Source organism: Schistocerca piceifrons, chromosome 7 (assembly GCF_021461385.2).
Source record: "Schistocerca piceifrons isolate TAMUIC-IGC-003096 chromosome 7, iqSchPice1.1, whole genome shotgun sequence".
NCBI lineage: Eukaryota > Metazoa > Arthropoda > Insecta > Orthoptera > Acrididae > Schistocerca > Schistocerca piceifrons.
In genome coordinates this window covers 67,228,184-67,250,010 of record NC_060144.1, presented here as the reverse complement: position 1 = coordinate 67,250,010, position 21,827 = coordinate 67,228,184, and positions in this window count along the sequence as shown.

The following is a 21,827-nucleotide window of genomic DNA, read 5'->3' as shown; positions in this document are numbered from 1 at the left end:
CAATATTTAGGATGCTGTTGTCGGTACCAGATAGAAATGAAACAACTCACAGTATCTCCAGGCAAGAGAGAAAGCAACATTGCCTGCGGTACAGCATGCTGGTTAGCATCACTGGCTGGTGTGCTGTGAGTCACTAGTTCAAACCCAACCACCAGCAGTTATTTGTTATTTAATGCACACGTCAAAAGAGTTTTGCATCAACCAAGTTCCCAGAACTCCTGTAGATAGACGTTGACTGTGGATGTTGTATCACAGACACAGTTCCTTTGACTGTTCAGAGATGTCACCCATCCAAAGATTTAAACAACCATGCATGAGCAGCACCTATCAGACAGAGGGTTTCCAACAGCTGATCAGTTCCAGTCATTCCACCAGGACAGGGCTGCAAAGCTCGTGTTGTCTGTAGTTCAACCATGCCTAGACGGTCAATATCATGGTTCATTTGCATCTGTATTGTTACTTTGTGCCAGGAAGGGCTCTCAACAAGGGAAGTCTCCAGGCATCTCAGAGTGAACCAAAGCAATGTTGTTCAGACATGGACAAGATACAGAGAGACAGGAACTGTCGATGACATGCCTTACTCAGGCCGCCCAAAGGCTACTACTGCAGTGGATGACTACTACCTATGGATTATGGCTTGGAGGAACCCTGCAGCAATGCTACCATGTTGAATAATGTTTTTCGTGCAGCCACAGGACGTCATGTTATGTCTCAAACTGTGCGCAATAGGCTACATGATGCGAAACTTCGCTCCAGACGTCCATGGTGAGGTCCATCTTTGCAACCACAACACCATGCAGCACAGTGCGGTACAGATGGACCCAACAACATGCCGAATGAACCACTCAGGATTGGCATCACATTCTCTTCACCGATGAGTGTTGCACTTGCCTCCAACCAGACAATTGTTGGAGATGTGTTTGGAGGCAACACACTAGACATACTGTCCAGCGAGTGCAGCAAGGTGGAGGTTCCCTGCTGTTTTGGGGTGGGATTATGTGGGGCCGACGTATGCCGCTGGTGGTCATGGAAGGCGTCATAATGGCTGTACAATACGTGAATGCCACCCTCCGACTGATAGTGCAACCATATCAGCAACATATTAGCGAGTCATTCGTCTTCATGGATGACAATTCGCACCCCCATTGTGCACGTCTTGTGAGTGAACTCCTTCAGGATAATGACATCACTCAACTAGAGTGGTCAGCATGTTCTCCAGACATGAACCCTATTGAACATGCCTAGGATAGATTGAAAAGGGTTGTTTTTGGATGATGTGACCCACCAACCACTCTGAGGGATCTATGCCAAATGACAATCTGGACCAATAGTGCCTTGATGATCATCTGGGTAGTATGCCACAATGAATACAGGCGTGCATCAATGCAAGAGGGTGTGCTGCTGGGTATTAGAGGTACCAGTGTGTACAGCAATCTGGACCACCACCTCTGAAGATCTCACTGTATGGTGGTACAACATGCAATGTGTGGTTTTCATGAGCAATAACAAGGGTGGAAATGATGTTTATGTTGATCTCTATTCCAATTTTCTGTACAAGTTCCAGAAATCTTGGAACCGAGGTGATGCTAAACTTTTTTTGATGTGTGTATTCATCAGTTCTGGATGGCTCTCAAAATGATTTATGTTTGTATACTGAGGAATATTTGATGTTAGTATAAATAGCAGCACCCTCCATCCAATAATTCAGTTCTGTGCTGGCTGTGCATTGGTGTGCCTAACAAATGTGCTTTCAGTGCTAAGTATTATATTTCACTCACCACCATGTGTTTGGATTTGTGTTTGAGTATGGTTAGAATGTGATAATATTCTAGGATGAGTCACATGAGTGTGTTATAGGGACTCTCCTTTCTAGGCTAAGTGCATTTTTTCAGTATCATTCCAATGGACCAGAGTCCCTCACCTGCTTTCCCTATGACTCAGCCTGTGTGAAAATGTATTTTTTAATTTTTTTTATGCAGAAAGAGAACTATTTGCAAACACAACATCAGCAAGGGATGCAGATTTGCTTCATTTGTACACTGCCATGAAAAAAAGCCCATCAGTCTCAAGAACATGTTATATAGCACCAGGGTATAATATGTGCATATTGAGAGCTCATACAGTATGTGATTCTCACTTAAAAATTTTCTGTTTCCAGAGCCACATCATTCTTTATCCTTTCCTCTAAAACAGACATCTCTTACTGTCTTCACAATGTGATGATGTCTGGCATCATGCCGAGCCTACATTGTTTTATAAAGACCATTAATGATGGGAGGGATGGTTTTGAAGTTCAGATGTATGAAACTTACACTTTAGAATGCATCAACAGCTTAATTCACTGAAATATTCATATGATTGGTGTAACACTCAAGTATGTATCTAAACACATACATTCAAAATAAGAAGAATTGCACTACACCTCAATTGTTCTCATAACTGAATATGGAAGGATATTAACATTAATTCAAAATGTCTGTGAGGAAAATGGGGAATCTAATGGGAATCAAATACGATACTTTAACCTACATTGGGACTTATGCTGGTTCACCTATAAGGGTATACGTTTTATTGTTTTCTATCTATTTTTATACGTTCATTCGCCTAAGTATTTTATGATAAAGATTAAAACGTGTTATGCCCACAGCAATCATGCCTGTGAATCTAGCAAGAAAAGATGAAAATCATTAATTTTCTTATGTTTGTAAAAACTCCTATCGGATGTTTCATCTTGTACTGTCTGTCTTTTCCTGTCCATGATAAAGAGAGGATGTGGATTTCTGTTTGGTTCATTAATAATGTGAAATATATTAATTCTTGTGGTACGAAGTTCACTTACTTAATAGTTACTTATTTCATCTGATCTACCTATCTGTGATATCGGTTCCTGTAATACTTCAGAGAAGCAAGAAATTTAAGCAGAGCAAGCTGGACACTTTAGTATTGTCTTCAATGAAGAAGAGGAGGTAAATAACTTCAAGGATAGAAGAACTATCATCTAATAATCTAATATTGTACATTTTTTGTGTATGCAAAAAGATCATAAGCCTGAATGTCTGGAGTGTGTGTCACTGTGCATAAATTAACTAAGAAACATTCTCCCAACTGAACTAACTATTGTTGTGCCTAATGTGCACTGCCAACAAATTTCCATTGTAATTATTATTCTGAAAATTATTAATCAAGCAGTAGCGCTGGCAGCTGTTCCCTGGGGAGTGCAAGACAGGTTAGACAAGTCCAATAATTAAATGATATAAAACATATTGTGTAATATTCTTTTCCTAATTGTTAGATATAGTGGGAATTAGTGAAGTTCAGTGGCAGGAGAAACAAGACTTTTGGTCAGGTGAATACAGGGTTATAAATATAAAATCAAATAGGGATAATGCAGGAGTAGGTTTAATATAGAATAAAACAATGGGAATGCCGGTAAGCATTGTTGTGGCCAAGATAGAAACGAGGCCAATGCCTACGACAGTAGTACAAGTCTATATGCCAACTAGCTCTGCAGATGACAAAGAAATTGAAGAAATGTATGACGAGATAAAAGAAATTATTCAGGTAGTGAAGGGAGACGAAACTTTAATAGTCATGGGTGACTGGAATTCGATAGTAGGAAAAGGAAGAGGAGGAAACGTAGTAGGTGAATATGGATTGGGGGTAAGAAATGAAAGAGGAAGCTGCCTGGTGGAATTTTGCACAGAGCACAACTTAATCATAGCTAATACTTGGTTCAAGAATCATAAAAGGAGGTTGTATACATGGAAGAAGCCTGGGGATACTGACAGGTTTCAGATAGATTATATAATGGTAAGACAGAGATTTAGGAACCAGGGGCAGATGTGGACTCTGACCGCAATCTATTGGTTGGTGTAGATTAAAACTGAAGAAACTGCAAAAAGGTGGGAATTTAAGGAGATGGGACCTGGATAAACTGACTAAACCAGAGGTTGTACAGAGTTTCAGGGAGAGCATAAGGGAACAATTGACAAGAACGGGGGAAAGAAATACAGTGGAAGAAGAATGGGTAGCTTTGAAGGATGAAGTAGTGACGGCAGCAGAGGATCAAGTAGGTAAAAAGATGAGGGCTAGTAGAAATCCTTGGGTGACAGAAGAAATATTGAATTTAATTAACAAAAGGAGAAAATATAAAAATGCAGTAATTAAACAGGCAAAAAGGAGTACAAATGTCTCAAAGACGAGATCAACAGGAAGTGCAAAATGGCTAAGCAGGCATGGCTAGAGGACAAATGTAAGGATGTAGAGGCTTATCTCACTAGGGGTAACATAGATAGTGCCTACAGGAAAATTAGAGAGACCTCTGGAGGAAAGAGAACGACTTGTATGAATATCAAGAGCTCAGATGGAAACCCAGTTCTAAGCAAAGAAGGGAAAGCAGAAAGGTGGAAGGAGTATATAGGTGGTCTATGTAAGGGCGATGTACTTGAGGGCAATGTTATAAAAATGGAAGAAGATGTAGATGAAGATGAAATGGGAAATATGATACTGCATGAAGAGTTTGATAGGGCACTGAAAGACCTAAGTCGAAACAAGGCCCCAGGAGTAGACAACATTCCATTAGAACTACTGACAGCCTTGGGAGAGCCGGTCCTGACAATACTCTACCATCTGGTGAGCAAAATGTATGAGACAGGCGAAATACCCTCAGACTTCATTTGGGCACACAGTTTTAATCTGCCAGGAAGTTTCAAGAATCTAATAATTCCAATCCCAAAGAAAGCAGGTGTTAACAGATGTGAAAATTACCGAACTATAAGTCTAATAAGTCACGGCTGCAAAGTACTAACATGAATTCTTTACAGACGAATGGAAAAACTGGTAGAAGCTGACCTCAGGGAAGATCAGTTTGGATTCCGTAGAAATATGGGAACACATGGGGCAATACTGACCCTATGACTTATTTTAGAAGCTATGTTAAGAAAAGGCAAACCTACATTTCTAGCATTTGTAGACTTAAAGAAAGCTTTTGACAATGTTGATTGAAATACTCTCTTTCAAATTCTGAAGGTGGCAGGGGTAAAATACAGGGAGTGAAAGGCTATTTACAATTTGTACAGAAACCAGATGGCAGTTATAAGAGTCGTTTCTGAAAGTATTTGTATGGAGTGTAGCCTTGTATGGAAGTGAAACATGGATGATAAACAGTTTGGACAAGAAGAGAATAGAAGCTTTCAAAATGTGGTGCTATAGAAGAATGCTGAAGATTAGATGGGTAGATCACATAACTAATGAGGAGGTACTGAATAGGATTGGGGAGAAGAGGAGTTTTTGGCACAACTTGACTAGAAGAAGGGATTGGTTGGTAGGACATGTTCTGAGGCATCAATGGATCACCAATTTAGTATTGGAGGGCAATGTGGAGGGCAAAAATCAGAGAGGGAGACCAAGAGATGAATACACTTAGCAGATTCAGAAGGATGTCGGTTGCAGTATGTACTGGGAGATGAAGAAGCTTGCACAGGATAGAGTAGCATGGAGAGTTGCATCAAACCAGTCTCAGGACTGAAGACCACAACAACAACAACAATTGTTTTTTAATTACTTTGTGTCTTGATTGGAATATAGCTGAGAGAAAACCAGTTTCAAGCACCACTTGGCTGGTTCAAATGGCTCTGAGCACTATGGGACTTAACTTCTGAGGTCATCAGGCTCCTAGAACTTAGAACTACTTAAACCTAACTAACCTAAGGACATCACACACATCCATGCCCGAGGCAGGATTCGAATCTGCGACCATTGCGGTCGCGCGGTTCCAGACTGTAGTGCCTAGAACCGCTTGGCCACTCCGGCCGGCAAACACCACTTGGTATGCATAATTTGCAAATAGTTAACTGAAGGAATTGTAATTGTACTAACGTAATTTTAGAATATCATCTTTAAGGTAAGAAAGAACTCCAACTTACAGCCCATTTGACTGCTCTTGGTAACACCTCAATTGATTGTAGTATCCATACCTTACCCTATACAGTCATAAATCTGAAGCATTTTTTTAAACCAATAGAGATTTGTGTTAACATTATTTTGATTTTTGGGATCTGGGTAAAAAAACTGTAAATGGTAACAATAAGCTGCAGTACTAATGGGGAGTACATCATGTAGTGATCAGGAAAATTCTTGCAATCAGTTTTAAGATTAAAATTCAATTTTATTTCATATTTATAACTTTAAAAAATATTTAAAAAAAGGGAACCAGTTATAAAGGTTGTGTCAACTGATTAAAATAGTGTAGAGATTCAAAATGTCACCGTAATGGGTGCAATGACAAATCGTGGTGACACCAAAAATGTCGATCATATCGACGGCAGCCAGGAATATTACACAAATTCAGTTTATGCTGCTGCTGCTGCTGCTGATGATGATGATAATGTCTTACCTCATGATGCTTGCATGTTCACAGTAGACGAGGCTAATTACAGAATTTGTTTCAAATGTGACAGAACAAGACACTGCAAGTACACAAGACACTAAAGTGTCAATGCTTTCTATGCAGGACATGGATAAAGGCCTCACTGGCCTAATGAGGAATTTATTTAATAATTTTTCTACACAAAAAACTGAAAAACTCGAAAAAAATTCTGTGATTTTAAAAATGAACAAAAGCAAACTTTTGATGGTTTTAAGAAAGACCTATCACAGAGGTTTGATAATTTAAGTCAAAATCTATGCACTGACCTTTCTAATGATGTAACACACAAACTTGCAGATATGGGGAAGAAATTAAAGGTGAAATTATTCACTGATTTGTCTCAGGAGATAAACAACCTACATCACAATGTGTCATCTATAGATGGGTCACAAAAGAAAATGGCATATAAACTAACAGTTGTGGGTGACATGCAGACTCAGATGCAAGAGGCTCAGTCAGAAATTTGCAGAAATTTAGAACCTATGGCAGGTACTGTTAATGAGTTGCAATCTTTATGCAAAGATTTGCCAGAAGAAATATAGGAGCTGTCAGTAAAACTGAGTAATTTAGATTTAGGCACTAAGTTCATAAATAAAGCACAAAAAAATCAGAAGTGAGGTGAAGAATTTAAAGGGCAGAGCTGAAGCAGGAATGCTAGATAAGGGTACAGCACTCACAAAAGGTCATGCAAGAGTGTAAGACCTATGTTTAAGCAGTTCAAGAGGTAGTAAAGGAAAGGGAAAAGTAATTGATTGCTGGAACTGAGATAGGCTTAAAGGCACTGGAAGAGAAATTGTGGAGCAGTCTAATTAATGTTGTTGATGTCAAAAGAGAGATGCCTGTACCAAGCAATCAGGTGCCATCAGGCAGGATAGATAGTGGTAAAACTTATCAACCATTTGATATGAACCCTTAAGACAGAAGAAAGGAATTACAAAATGCAACAGGTTCTTTCAATGTCAATTCCATTTGCACGAACATACCCAGAGTATAATAATGTGCATCTGAACAATGCCAAGGCAGCAACAGACAATACTGCATGTTTGTCTTCTTAATTCATGGTCTGTTCCATCATAGACAATTTTCCATTTTTTTGATTGAGGGTAAGGGAATTAACCCCCTAGTGTTTAACAGAGCTTTTTGCAAGGGTTTACCCCACAACTGTGGGGTACACATAGGGCAAAGTTTTATTGTCAGCAACAAATATGGCTGAAACATGCCATACCTATAATCAATTTGAATGGGCTTTCTTGGATAAATGTTGGTCCACAGCAGTCGAAGAAAGCCTACATCAAGAGGTTTTCATTCCATCATCATTCAGTAGTAAACATGGGGGACTGAGGAAGTATTTCGAAAAATACCTAAAAACACGACAGATATTGGACAAAAACAGTTTCCCTCATGGACGGACTGAAAATACTAAAAAGTCACCAGCCTGCCTATATCTGCGAAACTCTGATCACTAACTGTGAAAATGATACAGACTATTTCTTATCTGTACTCAACTCAATTGACCTAATATATGAAGAGTGGCTGTTGCAACCACAGAAGTATAATGCATAGTGTGCACCTCCACAAAATAGTCAACAGCAGAATGGCAATAGTGGCAATAACCAACACTGTTAGCACCTGTGGGCTCCATGTGAAAACAGTGTATTGTTGTTGTGGTCTTCAGTCCAGAGACTGGTTTCATGCAGTTCTCCATGCCACTCTATCCTGTGCAAGCCTCTTCATCTCTGAATAACTACTGCGACCTACATCCTTCTGAACCTGCTTAGTGTATTCATCTCTTGGTCTCCCTCTATGATTTTCACCCTCCACACTTCCCTCCAATACTAAATTGATGATCCCTTGATGCCTCAGAATGTGTGCCACCAACAAATCCCCTCTTTTAGTTGAGTTGTTCCACAAATTCCTCTTCTCCACAATTCTATTCAGTACCTCTTCATTAGTTAAGTGATCTACCCACCTAATCTTCAGCATTCTTCTGTAGTACTACATTTTGAAAGCTTCTATTCCCTTCTTGTCTACGCTGTTTATTGTCCATGTTTCACTTCCATACATGGCTACACTCCATACAAATACTTTTGGAAACTACTTCCTGATGCTTAAATCTATACTCAGAGTTAACAAATTTCTCTTCATCAGAATTGCTTTCCTTGCCATAGCCAGTCTACATTTTATATTCTCTCTACTTTGACCAACATCAGTTATTTTGCTTTCCAAATAGCAAAATTCATTTACTACTTTAAGTCTCTCATTTCCTAATCTAATACCCTCAGCATCACCTGATTTAATTCAACTACATTCCATTATCCTCATTTTTTTTTTTTTTTTATGTTCATCTTATATCCTCCTTTCAAGACACTGCCCATTCCGCTCAACTGCTCTTCCAAGTCCTTTGCTGTCTCTGACAGAATTACAATGTCATCAGTAAACCTCAAAGTTTTTATTTCTTCTCCATGGATTTTAATTCCTACCCCAAATTTTTCTTTTGTTTCCTTTAGCGCTTGCTCAGTATACAGATTAAAAAACATCAGGGATAGGCTACAACCCTGACTCACTCCCTTATCAATCACTGCTTCCCTATCATGCCCCTAGACTCTTATAACTGCCATCTGGTTTCTGTACGAATTGTAAATAGCCTTTTGCTCCCTGTATTTTACAACTGCTACCTTCAGAATTTGAAAGAGAGTATTCTGCTCAACATTGTTAAAAGGTTTTTCTAAGTCTACAAATGCTAGAAATGTAGGTTTGCCTTTCCTTAACCTATCTTCTAAGGTAAGTTGTAGGGTCAGTATTGCCTTGCGAGTTACAACATTTCTTTGGAATCCATACTGATCTTCTGCAAGGTTGGCTTTTACCAGTTTTTCCATTCATTTGTAATGAATTCAGGTTAGTATTTTGCATCCATGACTTATTAAACTGATTGTTCAGTAATTTTCACACCTGTCAACACCTACTTTCTTTGGGATTGGAATTATTATATTCTTCTTGAAGTCTAAAGGTATTTTGCCTGTCCCATACATCTTGCTCACCAGATGGAAGAGTTTTGTCATGGCTGGCTGTCCCAAGTCAATCAGTAGTTCTAATGCAATGTTGTCTACTCCCAGGGCCTTGTTTCGACTTAGGTCTTTCAGTGCTCTGTCAAATTATTTACAAGATCCCTTTTAATCTTCAGGTTCATCCTCTTTGATTTCCATAATGTTGCCCTCAAGTACATCACCCTTGTATAGACCCTCTATGTACTCTTTCCACCTTTCTGCTTTTCCTTCTTTGCTTAGGACTGGTTTTCCATCTGAGGTCTTGATATTCATACAGGTGGTTCTCTTTTCTCCAAAGGTCTCTTTAATTTCCCTGTAGGCAGTATCTATCTTAAGCCTTGTGATATATGCTTCTACTCCCCTACATTTGTCCTCTAACCATCCCTGCTTTGCCATTTTGCACTTCCTGTCGATCTCAATTTTGAGATGTTTGTATTCCTTTTCGCCAGCTTCATTTACCGCTTTTATTTTTTCTCCTTTCATCAATTAAATTTAATATCTCTTCTGTTACTCAAGGATTTCTACTAGCCCTTGCCTTTTTACCTACTTGACCCTGTGCTGCCTTCACTATTTCATCTGTCAAAGCTACTCATTCTTTTTCTACTGTATTTCTTTCCCCTGTTCTTGTCAACCATTCCCTAATGCTCTCTCTCTGAAACTCTCTACAACCTCTGGGTCCCATCTCCTTAAATTTCTACCTTTTTTTAGTTTCTTCAGTTTTAACCTACAGTTCGTAATCAATAAATTGTGGTTAGAGTCCATATCTGCCCCTGGAAATTGTAAAAACAATAACAACACAAAAAATAATTATGGTAAGGGAAGAAACTAAAAGCGCAAAAAAGGTTTATAAGAAATCATGAACAGAATAACAATAGACTGGCTTAAACCACACAGATGGGCACTGGCCTACAAGTTCACAATACACTTCCTGCAGGTGGCAATAAATAACACAATAATTGGCAGAAACTGACCCAAATATAGCATCTGACAGTCCTCCACCTGGCAACAACAATCAAGAGAATTACAATTAAATATCCAGTGTGGGTCAAGGTCGAGAAGAATATATTTCCAGGGCAACACAGGACATGAACTGGAGAGGTCAAATCAACAATGTGCAGGTTGTTGAAGTTACTCACAATGAAGAGGCTAACCCCCTGACCAGTCAGAAAAACTTGATCAGGTAGTGATAAGCCTCCATTCATAGACCAATAAAAGGGGTGGGGCCATTCCAAATTACTTTCTCATTTTATGACCTAGGGGTAAATATGAAAGAACTGGCCAACAAGATGTAAACAACTTAGACATGGATAATGAGGAGTCAGTGCGAGTTGTAACTAATGCCCAGATATGTGATATAGATGTACCCGTAGTACTTGAAACAGGTGCATCAACAAATATAATATCAGAAGGACTGTTCCGTCCCTGGTAGCTGCATGGTCAGCGCGACGGAATGTCAATCCAAAGGGCCTAGGTTCGATTCCCAGGTGGGTCGGAGGTTTTCTCCACTCAGGGACTGGGTGTTGTGTTGTCCTAATCATCATCATTTCATCTCCATCAATGCCTAAGTGGTGTCAAATCGAAAGACTTGCACCAGGCGAACGGTCTACCCAACGGGAGGCCCTCATCACACAACATTATATTATTATACAAAGACTGTTTAATAAGCTGCAAAGATGATGTTATAGACCAACTTTTCCAGTGCAGAATTGCCATATTCTGATTGCAGTGGGCAATAAGTTGAAAGGAGTTAAACTTCAGGCATTAATACCCATTCCCATAAGCAATTTTTCTCTAAAGTGTATTTTTCTAGTAATGGAACAACTTGTATTGCTGTCTTACTGGAATGGATACCTTTAGACAATATAGAGTACAGATTAATATAGGGCAAGTCAAATGTTTCTTTACAATAAATGAACAGAGGTTAGGAGTAAATTTAATTAAAACCAGTACAACTGAAAATACACTCAAACTGGTACTGGCATGAGAGTACAGTTGTCATATCCAAACATACTGTTTCTTGACACAAAAAAGAGTGAGCAGCTGTCTGAGGAAGACATGAACCCAGTGACTGTCCAAATCAACAAAAGTGAATCTGCTTGCTCGTCAGAGGATCAGAAGGAGGAATTATAATAAATAATATTTTGGTAAGCACAAGTATTTAGAAAGCACCCTGGGGTAATAAAGGGTTATGAGTATAAAATGGACGTGTAACCACATGAGACATTCTACTTTTCTTCGTATCCAATTCCTTGGGCAAAAATAGAAGCTGCGAGAAAAGAAATTGAAAGGATGATAAATTGAAATGTCATACAACTCTCCTATTTCCCATATTGCAGCCCTATTTTAGCCATCACCAAGCCAATGGTAGCATCACACTTGTGCAGAAATATACCTGAAGTATAAACAAAATCATTTTCCTGTCAGGGCATGCCTGGCAACCTCAAAGAACAGTTACGGAAATTTCACAGTGTTAAATAACTTACTTTAATTGATTTAAAAGTGTCTTATTGGCAAATAGTATAACATGAAGATAGTAGGAAGTATACAGCACCGAGCGAATGTTGTGCAGTGGTTAGCACACTGGACTCATATTTGGAAGGATGATGGTTTGAACCCGTGTCCAGCCATCCAGGTTAAGGTTTTCCATAATTTCCCTAAATTGCTCCAGGCTAATGCTGGGATGGTTCCTTTGAAAGGGCATGGACAATATCCCTCCCCGTCCTTGACACAATCGGAGCTTGTGCTCCATCTCTAATGACCTTGATGTCAATGGGGTGTTAAACCCAACCTTCCTTCATTCCTAAACAGCCTTCATGTGGGGGCAGGAACTATGTATTTTGTGTATTGCCACTTGGATTGAACATGAGTGCAGGTGTTTTCATGTCTGCATTGGACAAAATTTTGTGACCAGAACTCATCAGTAGAGCCACTCTCTGTGTTGATGACCTGTTAATAGCTACTCCCACAGGGGGAAGAACATGTGAGGCTTTTGGCACATGTATTATACCAATTTACAGAATATGGGTTCACAGCTAATTTAACAAAGTTAGAATTTGGAAAAGAGAAGGTCACATTCCTTGGTCATATTATCTTGCTACAGGGTATACTACCTGAACCAGGAAAACTTGATGTGCTCAAACATTTCCCACCACCACAGAATAAAAAACAACTCAAGGAATATTTGGGTTTGATTTCACTTTTTAGGATATTCTTTTCAGATCATTTATTAAATAGAGATGCACTGCTGAATCATTTGAGGAGAAATAATACATGGATATGGACCGATCAGTGTCAAACAGAATTCAACAAAATAAAGGAACCCTTACTATGTGCAAACAAATGACAGCATCCTGACATGTCACAGGGTGTTTGCTTGAGTACAGATGAATCTTCACTAGGAGCATGCTTATTTCAGAACACCAGAGACAATGGGAAACTGACATCTGAGATAATTAGTTTTGCTAGTCAAACACTTTCTGAATCCGAGCGGTCATATTCCGCACAGAGCTTGAGATCCTTGGGGTTGTATGGGCATTTAAGAAATCTGAGTACTACTTACAGGGCAAGCACACCAAAGTCTACTGTGACCATCAAGCACTTTCTTTTCTGTTAACATGCAAATTATTACACTGACAGTTAGCCAGATGCTTCATATGCTTGCACGAGTTCAGTTTTGAAATCAAGTGCATCAAGGGTAAACAAAACATAATTGCAGATGCAGTGTCAAGGCTACCTCAATGGCTCAATGAATTCTTAGAATTCACAGAACAGAATTCTAAAATTAGGGTTCTGCTCTTACAGGACAAGAGACAACAACCGTATTATGTAAAGACGTGTAAGAGTTTGGAGCAGTTGTTGGAAGGAGACCTGCAATGGAGAAAGGTAAGGTTGAAACTCTCTGAGAATAATGAAAATTTGAAGAAATTCTATGCTATACACAAGAGAGTCCTCTTTTATCATCATACACTGAATCAAGAACTGTGGTGTGTGTGTGTGTGTGTGTGTGTGTGTGTTTACCAGAAAGTTACATAGATGATTTCTTTTGCACACTCAAAATGTGTGGAGTCACAATGAGGTTTCCAAATGCACCAACAAGATAAATATGCACTGCAATTTCCCAACTTGCAGAGAAGAGTTCTTCAAGTAATTCAGAAGTGCATTACTTGCTAAAAGATGAAGCACTTGGGTAAGTCCAAGTTGATTGAACTACATCCTATAGTGTCCACAAAACCTTTAGAATTAGTGTGCTTGGATGCTGCCAGATCCCACCTGCAAGGGAAGGGATGTGTCAAATATGTTACTGCATTGTATGATGTTTTCACAAAATATGTTATGTTGTATGCAATGTAGTCTGTGATTGCAGGTTCAACTAGTAGGTGAATTACAGAAGACTATCTCCCTAGAGTGGGAAAGCTGCAGATATTGCTAACAGACAATGCATCATACTTCATAGGCAATAGATAGAAGGAATTTATTAATACAAACAAGGTAACACACACATTAGTATCCAGAGTTCACCTTGAGACAAGTCCATCAGAGAGGATATTCAAAGAATAAAACAGGTTTATGCACATCTATACACCCCAGAAGCACACAAAATAGGTTTGTGTTTGTCTCACTATTTCAACACATCATTAACAACTTACCACACACTTTAACTGGTTTTCTACCTACTGAATTGACATTCAAAAGCAGAGAAGTCAACGAGTGGAAAAAGCAATTGCCCAAGATACCCAGGGGAGTGATGCCACTTGAAGAAAAAGTACACCAGGCTTTTGATTAATCTGGAGAAAAATTCCGAACAGAAGAAAAAGTCATATGACAAAAGATTAGGGCACACTGTACAATTTCAAGCAGGATAAGAGATCTTGCTATGAACACACCCTAAATCTATAAAATATGGGAAGTTCTGTACACCAGGATTTTGATTAATCTGGAGAAAAATTTTGAACAGAGGAAAAAGTCATATCACAAAAGGTTAGGGCACACTGTACAATTTCAAGCAGGATAAGAGATCTTGCTATGAACACACCCTAAATCTATAAAATATGGGAAGTTCTATCATAAATGACAGCTTTTGTACACTGAGCCATTTGTGCTTACTAAAATACCACATCCAAGAGCATATAGATTAGCCTACCCTAATAGTGGAAAGAACAAGGGACTTTATCCACACAAGGATCTAAGAGAATTTGTACTCTAAAAGGATTGGATGAAGATCAAACCTCATTTGAAGTACTGTACATGATCAAATGAAATACCTCAATATAATATGTATATAACAATTGTTCACTTAGTTTTAAGAGAAAATTTACATTTTATTTCTTTATGTGCTTTCAAATGGAAGCAATGTAAGTTAGAGTAATTTAATATTATGTTTAAGGGCAAAAGGCTATATGAAGCCTGAAAATCAAACATGACCATAGCAGTGATGATTCATTCTACAATACGTACGTTTCCCAAATACAATGTGATAGTGCACTTAAGCTGTAAACATATGAAATACCTTTATGTGGGGGAGAGGACACGCAGGTGCAGTAAGTGCTAACACATAGGTCAGCAACCTCAGTGCATTCGCAGTAAAAGTTCAGTCCAACATGCCATTTAGCATGCCAGATGCAATACAAACTTAGCATGTAGCCACCAAATAAGCTATATTCTGGAGGTTTCAGTCTAAGTTAATTACTATAAAACTGAAGGAGTCCAAACTAACATAGTGAGGAGGTTTAAAATATAAGAAGATTTACAGCGGCAGAAAGAAAGACTAACCACAGCAACCTATCTACACACTACAGTACTATCTACAGTACATACAAATTTACATTGCAATTATATACACAAAGAACAAAACACTATAAGAAAAGTATACACAATGAAAGAAAGAATAATTCGAAGAGTGTGGTCACATTCTGGACAAACTACAAAAAATAATGAGGCTGTGCCCATTTACAATAACACTTATGAATTGCAGGTGTAATTGTAGTATGAACATGGAAGGGAAGAACTGAAAAAGGTAAGTCAAAACAATAGATATGCTCTGAATATTTGTCCTCTTATAAAAGGATTGGTTTTGAGAACTAAAAAGGAGTTGATGAATTTACACATGCACATACTTAAAGGAAAAATATGTGCATGTGAGTCAGTTAGCCATGGAGTGACTATGTTTTTAGTTTATTATTAAGTTTCTTTCCCAGGTAACGATGTTAGAACATGCCGTGGTAAAGGCAGGAATGAAAATTAGGTAGCTGGTACCAAAGAAAATTGGCCACACCGCAAAATGAGTAATTGTATGTAGAAATATGTGCATGAATCTGTCAGTGTGAATTAGTGTGTGTGTATATAAAGAGATTATAGTACATCAAATGTTGTTAAATGAAGTTTAGGTCTAGTACTGCCATGGCAAAAAGGGGTCAGATCACTTATTAGAAAGAGCAAGCTACTGATATGAGCACCAAATATGCATTTACACAGGATTATGACTTATCTGAATGTTCTTCTACAATATTTGTTCAGCACAACCTTCGTAGTAACATGTTTAATTGTATTATACACCCAAGACTGGTATCCTGGACATATGGATATAAGTTAGGTACACTGAATGACATTTGCTTGTACACTGAATGACATTCGCTAAGATAGTTTCAAACAAGTAACATTGGTAACTTATATGAGACTGTATGGTCTGAGTTCTCCAATTAGTTCAGCAAACACTACATAAGTAGTTCCACAAAGATACAAAGAAGTGTGCACAAAGATTTACTCAATTATTCTATGGAGTGTAGACAGTGGATTTCAGCAACAGATAAAAGAATGCTTCTTTCCATTCCCTGTCACCATTCCTTGCAATTCAGCAGACACATTCCTAGAAGACTTGAGAGATGTGGGGCTAAACATAACTGAGTTTGCTTGTGTTGGTTAATATGTAAAGAAGATTTCTCCTCTTTCACTAGCAATCTGGATTTACAGGTGCATGAGTCAGTGGAAAGGTGAGGATGGTGGTTTATGTATATCATCAAACTGTATAAACTGTATATGTATATATTGTCCTTTCGACCATGAAAAAAAAACTGTTATTCTGTGTAAGGTAATACTATGGCACGAACTCAAAGATTGAGAAAGTTGCCTACTCATGAGAAATCTGTAAGAGACAATTAGCCTTCGAATGGTCAGAGAAAATGTCAAGTATTGTATATTTAAAATGTCATAAGATGTTGTTATATGCATCATAAGGGTGAAAGTATAATATTAAAGGACATACAGTAATATTGAAATATTGTTTTATGCACAAGTTATAAATGTTATAATGAATCTAGGTGTGAATATGTATAAACTGTACCATAAATGTATCGAATGTGTCAGCAAAATGTAGACATTGGCTTATGTATGCTTAGGTTAAATCAAATGATGTTAAACTGTAATGCTTTGTTTTGTATACATTATGTATACATATGTATTGACAAAACAGATGTTAACAGAACTATTCAGTTATCACTGCATGACATGTGCTGTACAAAGGTTACATTTACATATGTTATAGTGAATGAAGGGGTGGCTGCTTACAATGAGCCAAACATTTTCGATTTGTTTATAGCAGCAAGGGATGCTAGACTTTGCTACAAGGGATCATATAAGGTGAAAATATTTATGGGCTTACATGAAATTTGGTGAGATCTTAATGTGATGGTGAATGTATTAGCTGGCCTTGGACACTGAAATATGTGATGCAGGATGTTGTTCCAGTACTACAGGTCAGAAAAGACGGGCCTTTCTGCTGCAGCATTGGAAACTCTCAATCATACACTTGCCTATACACACTATCCTACATAGCAGCTCTAGGCATTTTGATGACATGAAAACAAATTGTTTTGCCGAGCCATGTTACACCAATGGACTTACAAAGTGTGGGCACAGAAAACATTGCTTAACATTTGTGAGCATAGCTTTGCAAGAGGCATGTAGTGATTAGTCCACAATAATGGAACTGCGGACTCTAACATTGAACATGCCCTTTGTTGCAGCACTGACTTGGAATATTAAGCTTTCAGAACATGTAAATAAAGCTGTAAATAGGAGAGAGTTGGCATGTCTAGGGTATACATTAAAATAAGATTGGCCATCAATAAAGGTATTTTAAACCCCCGTCAGGCCAAAGATACAATATAAGTTATAACTTGAAATAAATGTTAATATGTCATGATTGTATGTAGAAAGGGCACCACTATTGTTTATTGTTGTCCAGTGATCATGGACCAGTATACAATAAGGGGAGGGGGGGGGGGGGCAGGTGTATTGGAACTTATGCTGGTTTACCTACAGAGTTAGATGTTTTATTGTTTTCTGTCTATTTTTATCCATTCATTTGCCTAAGTAATTTACAGCAAAGATTAAAATGTGGTATGCCCACAGCAGTCAAGCTTGTGAAGCTCACAAGAAAAGATGAAAAACATTAATTTTATTATGTTTATAAATACTCCTATCAGGTGCTTCATTGAACTTGTACTGTCTGTCTTTTCCTGTCCATGATAGAGAGAGGGCATGGATTTCTGTTTAGTTCATTAATAATGTGAAATATATTACTTCTTATGGTATGAAGTCCACTTCACTTAATAATTACTTCTTTCTCTGATCTATCTACCTGCACAACCAATACCTGTAATACTTCAGAGAAGCAAGAAATTTAAACAGAGCAAGCTGGATGCCATAACATTGTCTTCAACAAAGAAGAGGAGGTAAATAACTTCAAGGCTAGAAGAACCATCATCTAATAATCTAATATTAAATGTTACAGATCTTTTGTGCGTCACTGTGTATAAATTAGCTGACACACATTCCCAAGTGAACTCACTACTTTTGCACCTCTTGTGTGGTGAAAGCAAATTTCCATTGTAATTATTATTCTTAAAATTATTAATTAATCAGCAAAACACCTACTCACACCTTGTTTTTTAATAAAAGTCATATATACAATGATAGACCACTTACAAGCATATCTATGTGCCAAGTAATTACAGCTTTAATGTTACTTATGCTTCGTTACTATATCAACCACTTTTTGAAAGTGAAATGCAGTTGGACAGTTAAAAAATCTATTTGCCTGGCAGGAGAAACATATATGAGGGTATTCAAATTTGCAAGCTCCTTCTTCTGGCAGAAGGGTTCAGAGTGGAGGACGAGGGGTGAAGAATAAGGACTGTTGAGGTTTAAGACATGGAGAAAATTCAGAAAAGTTGCTCAGAAACCCAGGCCAGGGGAGACTTATCAAATGGGATGAGAAGGAAAGGGTGATTGTTGGGGACTGCAATTGATGAGATTTGAAAACCTGAGTGCTTAAAGGTGGAAAATAGGATGATACACAAGACAGAGATTACTGACAAAACATACTGCATGAGTCAATAAGAGTGGAAAGCCAAGTGCAGTGCATATGGTTGATGGGGGCAGTAATAGACAAGTCAGAAAATAAAATATGTAGAAAACTAAGAGGCAGTGCAGAATGGAATAGCTACTGAGAAGAATTGTTGACACCAAAGAAATTAACATAAGTTAAGACTGGGTGGGTGGCAAGAACCAATGACATGTTGCTCCTGCCTGTAAAGTCTGAAAAATCAGTTCCCACCATTGGTGTTCTGAGGAACTGGTGTCTGGGACAAAAATCCTGATGGCACATCTGGTGAAACAGGCATCTGTAGCATGACTATCATGTCATAGAGAGTGCTCTGCAGCAGGATGTTGCATGTTGCCAGTATATACCCTCTGCCTATGCCCATCCATCCTAACTGATCACTTGGTGATAGTCATGCCAATTTAAAGGCCAGACAGAGTTTAAATAACTGCTGGTACATGATATTGTTGTCACACAGGTAGCACTCCCTTTGATAGTATATGTTTTTCTAGTTATGGGGTTGATATGGATGGTGGGAGGAGGTTGCATATGGCAAGTCTTACAGAGGGGATGGTCACAGGGGTAGGAGCTATGGGTAGGGAATTGGAAGCAGGAGCAGCACAGGGGCTAACAAGGATGTTGCAGTGATTGGGATGGTGCAAAAAGCTGTTCTAGGTGTGGTGGGAAAAATATCTCACAGAATGGACCTCATTTCAGGGTATATTTTTAGAAAGTAGCTGCTTTGTTGAAGTAGCTGATTAGTACATTCAAAACCAGGATAATACTGAACATCATGATGTGTACTCCTAATTTTTTAAAATTATTATTATTTAGGGATCAGCAGTATCAGGGTTGGATGTGATGGCCTGGGAAATCTACTTTTGAACTAAGCTGGTGGGATAATTTCATCCAGTGAAGGCTGAATTGATAGTGGTGGTGTATTGCTGTAAAGATTCTGCATCTGAACAAATACATTTGTTTCAAATGCCAAGGCTGTATGGGAGTCAATATTTGATTTGGAAAGGATAGCAACTATTGAGGTGGAGATGAGATTTGGACTAGTACCATGTGAAATTTATTTGGGAGAATGTATTTAGAGATCCCAAGAATTTTAACCATGCAGCATCATCATGAGTCCATATGGCAAAGATATCATCCAAGTATCTAAACAAAACCAAGAGATGATTACTTGTGGATTCCAGGGAAGCCCCCTCCAAGTGGCCCATGAAGAGGTTGGCATACAAAGGATCCATACTGTTTACTGTGACTGTTTGTACATCAAAGATGAAGTAGTTACTGGTAAGTATAAAGTTGATTAAGGTGAGCAGGAAGGATGTCACAGATTTAGAATCAGGTTGCATTGATTGTGGAAATGTTCAGCAGCAGACAGACCATGTACATAGGGAATATTGGTATAGAGGGAAGTGACATCAATGGTGACATGCCAGGTGGGTGGTGGGAGTGGAATGGGCACACATTTCAGATGACGTAGGAAATTGTTGATGTCTTTAATATAGGAGCGATCCCTTTGTACAACAGATTGTAGATGTTGATCAACTAAGACAAATATACATTTGGTGGGTGCTTGGAAGCCAGCAACTGTGGAACAAGCAGGGTTATTGGGTCTGTATGTGTGTGGTGGAAGGGGGTGGGGTGGGGTGGAGGGGTGGTTTGCCTTGTTTGGGTGAGTTAAGAAGTTCTGTAGATTGAAGTGTTAGCACTTGTGAGGGGCCTCAGGTTTTAAAGAGGGACTATAGGTCAGTTTGTATCACAGGGATGGGAATTTGATGGCAGATGTTGTATGTAGAGGTGTCAAACAGCTGGGGTAGATCCTCACTTACATACTTCCATGAGCCAAGTAACACAATGATAAAATCTCTTGTCTGCTGATGAGGACATCAGTTCCTAGGGAAAGGCCTGAAGAAGAGTTGTGAAGCAATGCTGGATGTTAGGAATCTTGGAAGGCTTGTAAGGTATGATTTTGAGGTAGTGGTGGTGGATCAAGTTGGAATAATGGTTAGAACTGTTCAATTCAGCGTCTGGTTTACTGTTGGAAAGGTTTTGGGACTGGGTTGCAAAGTGGTGTCTATAGTTGACATTACATGTTAAGGAAAGTAAGTCTTTCACCAAAGCAGCATGATTAGATGTAGGTTTAGGGCTCAAAGTGATACCATTATATAATACACATAATTCGGGAGAGAGTGCCTTAGATGAGGGGTTATGAACACTGCATTGTTGTGACTGGTTCTTGTGATCATGAGTACATTGCTCTGGAAAGCAGTTGTAAAGGATGGGGGGATCTTAAGAAGGTTTGCCTAGCTAGGTTTGTAGAAGAGGAGTTATGGGTGACAGTGTGGCTGTTTAGTGAGCTTCAGAAGGAGAGGAATGAAAACACCAATGTTTAGGTAGTTAAGGAGAAGGTGGGGCAGCTTTTTGTAATGATGTCTGACCTGTTGTTGCATTGTTGCAGTCTGAAGTCACCTGGCAGAAGATATGGGACAGACAACTGCATAATTTTGTAGAAGGAGAGAAGTCTGGTGGGGTGGAAATTGGCAGATGAGATATGTAGGGCACAGATTAACCAGGTAAGTGGAACAGATCATTGTATTTGAACCTGTAAAATGGGCTGGTATAGAGTACAAATACACCCAGAAACAGTGACTTTCAATGTTAGGCCTTTGGGGCAACTCCCAGGGACAATCAGGTTTCATGGAACAGAGTGTGGGACTTGAGTTTTGATAGTACAAAAGCATTTTTTTGAAAGGACCAAATACATTACCATATGTAATGGGATTCATCATGGCAAGAGAGGAGGTTTTGAGTGTTAGAATTATAGGACGGACAAAACAGAAGCACAGGGAGAAAAATGAGAGAATAAGGAAGAAAAGTGAGGAAAAAGATACCAGCCCTATAACTCACAAGGCATATGCCATCAAAGAGGAGCCACTTGTGAAATTACACATGTCAGTACCAGTTG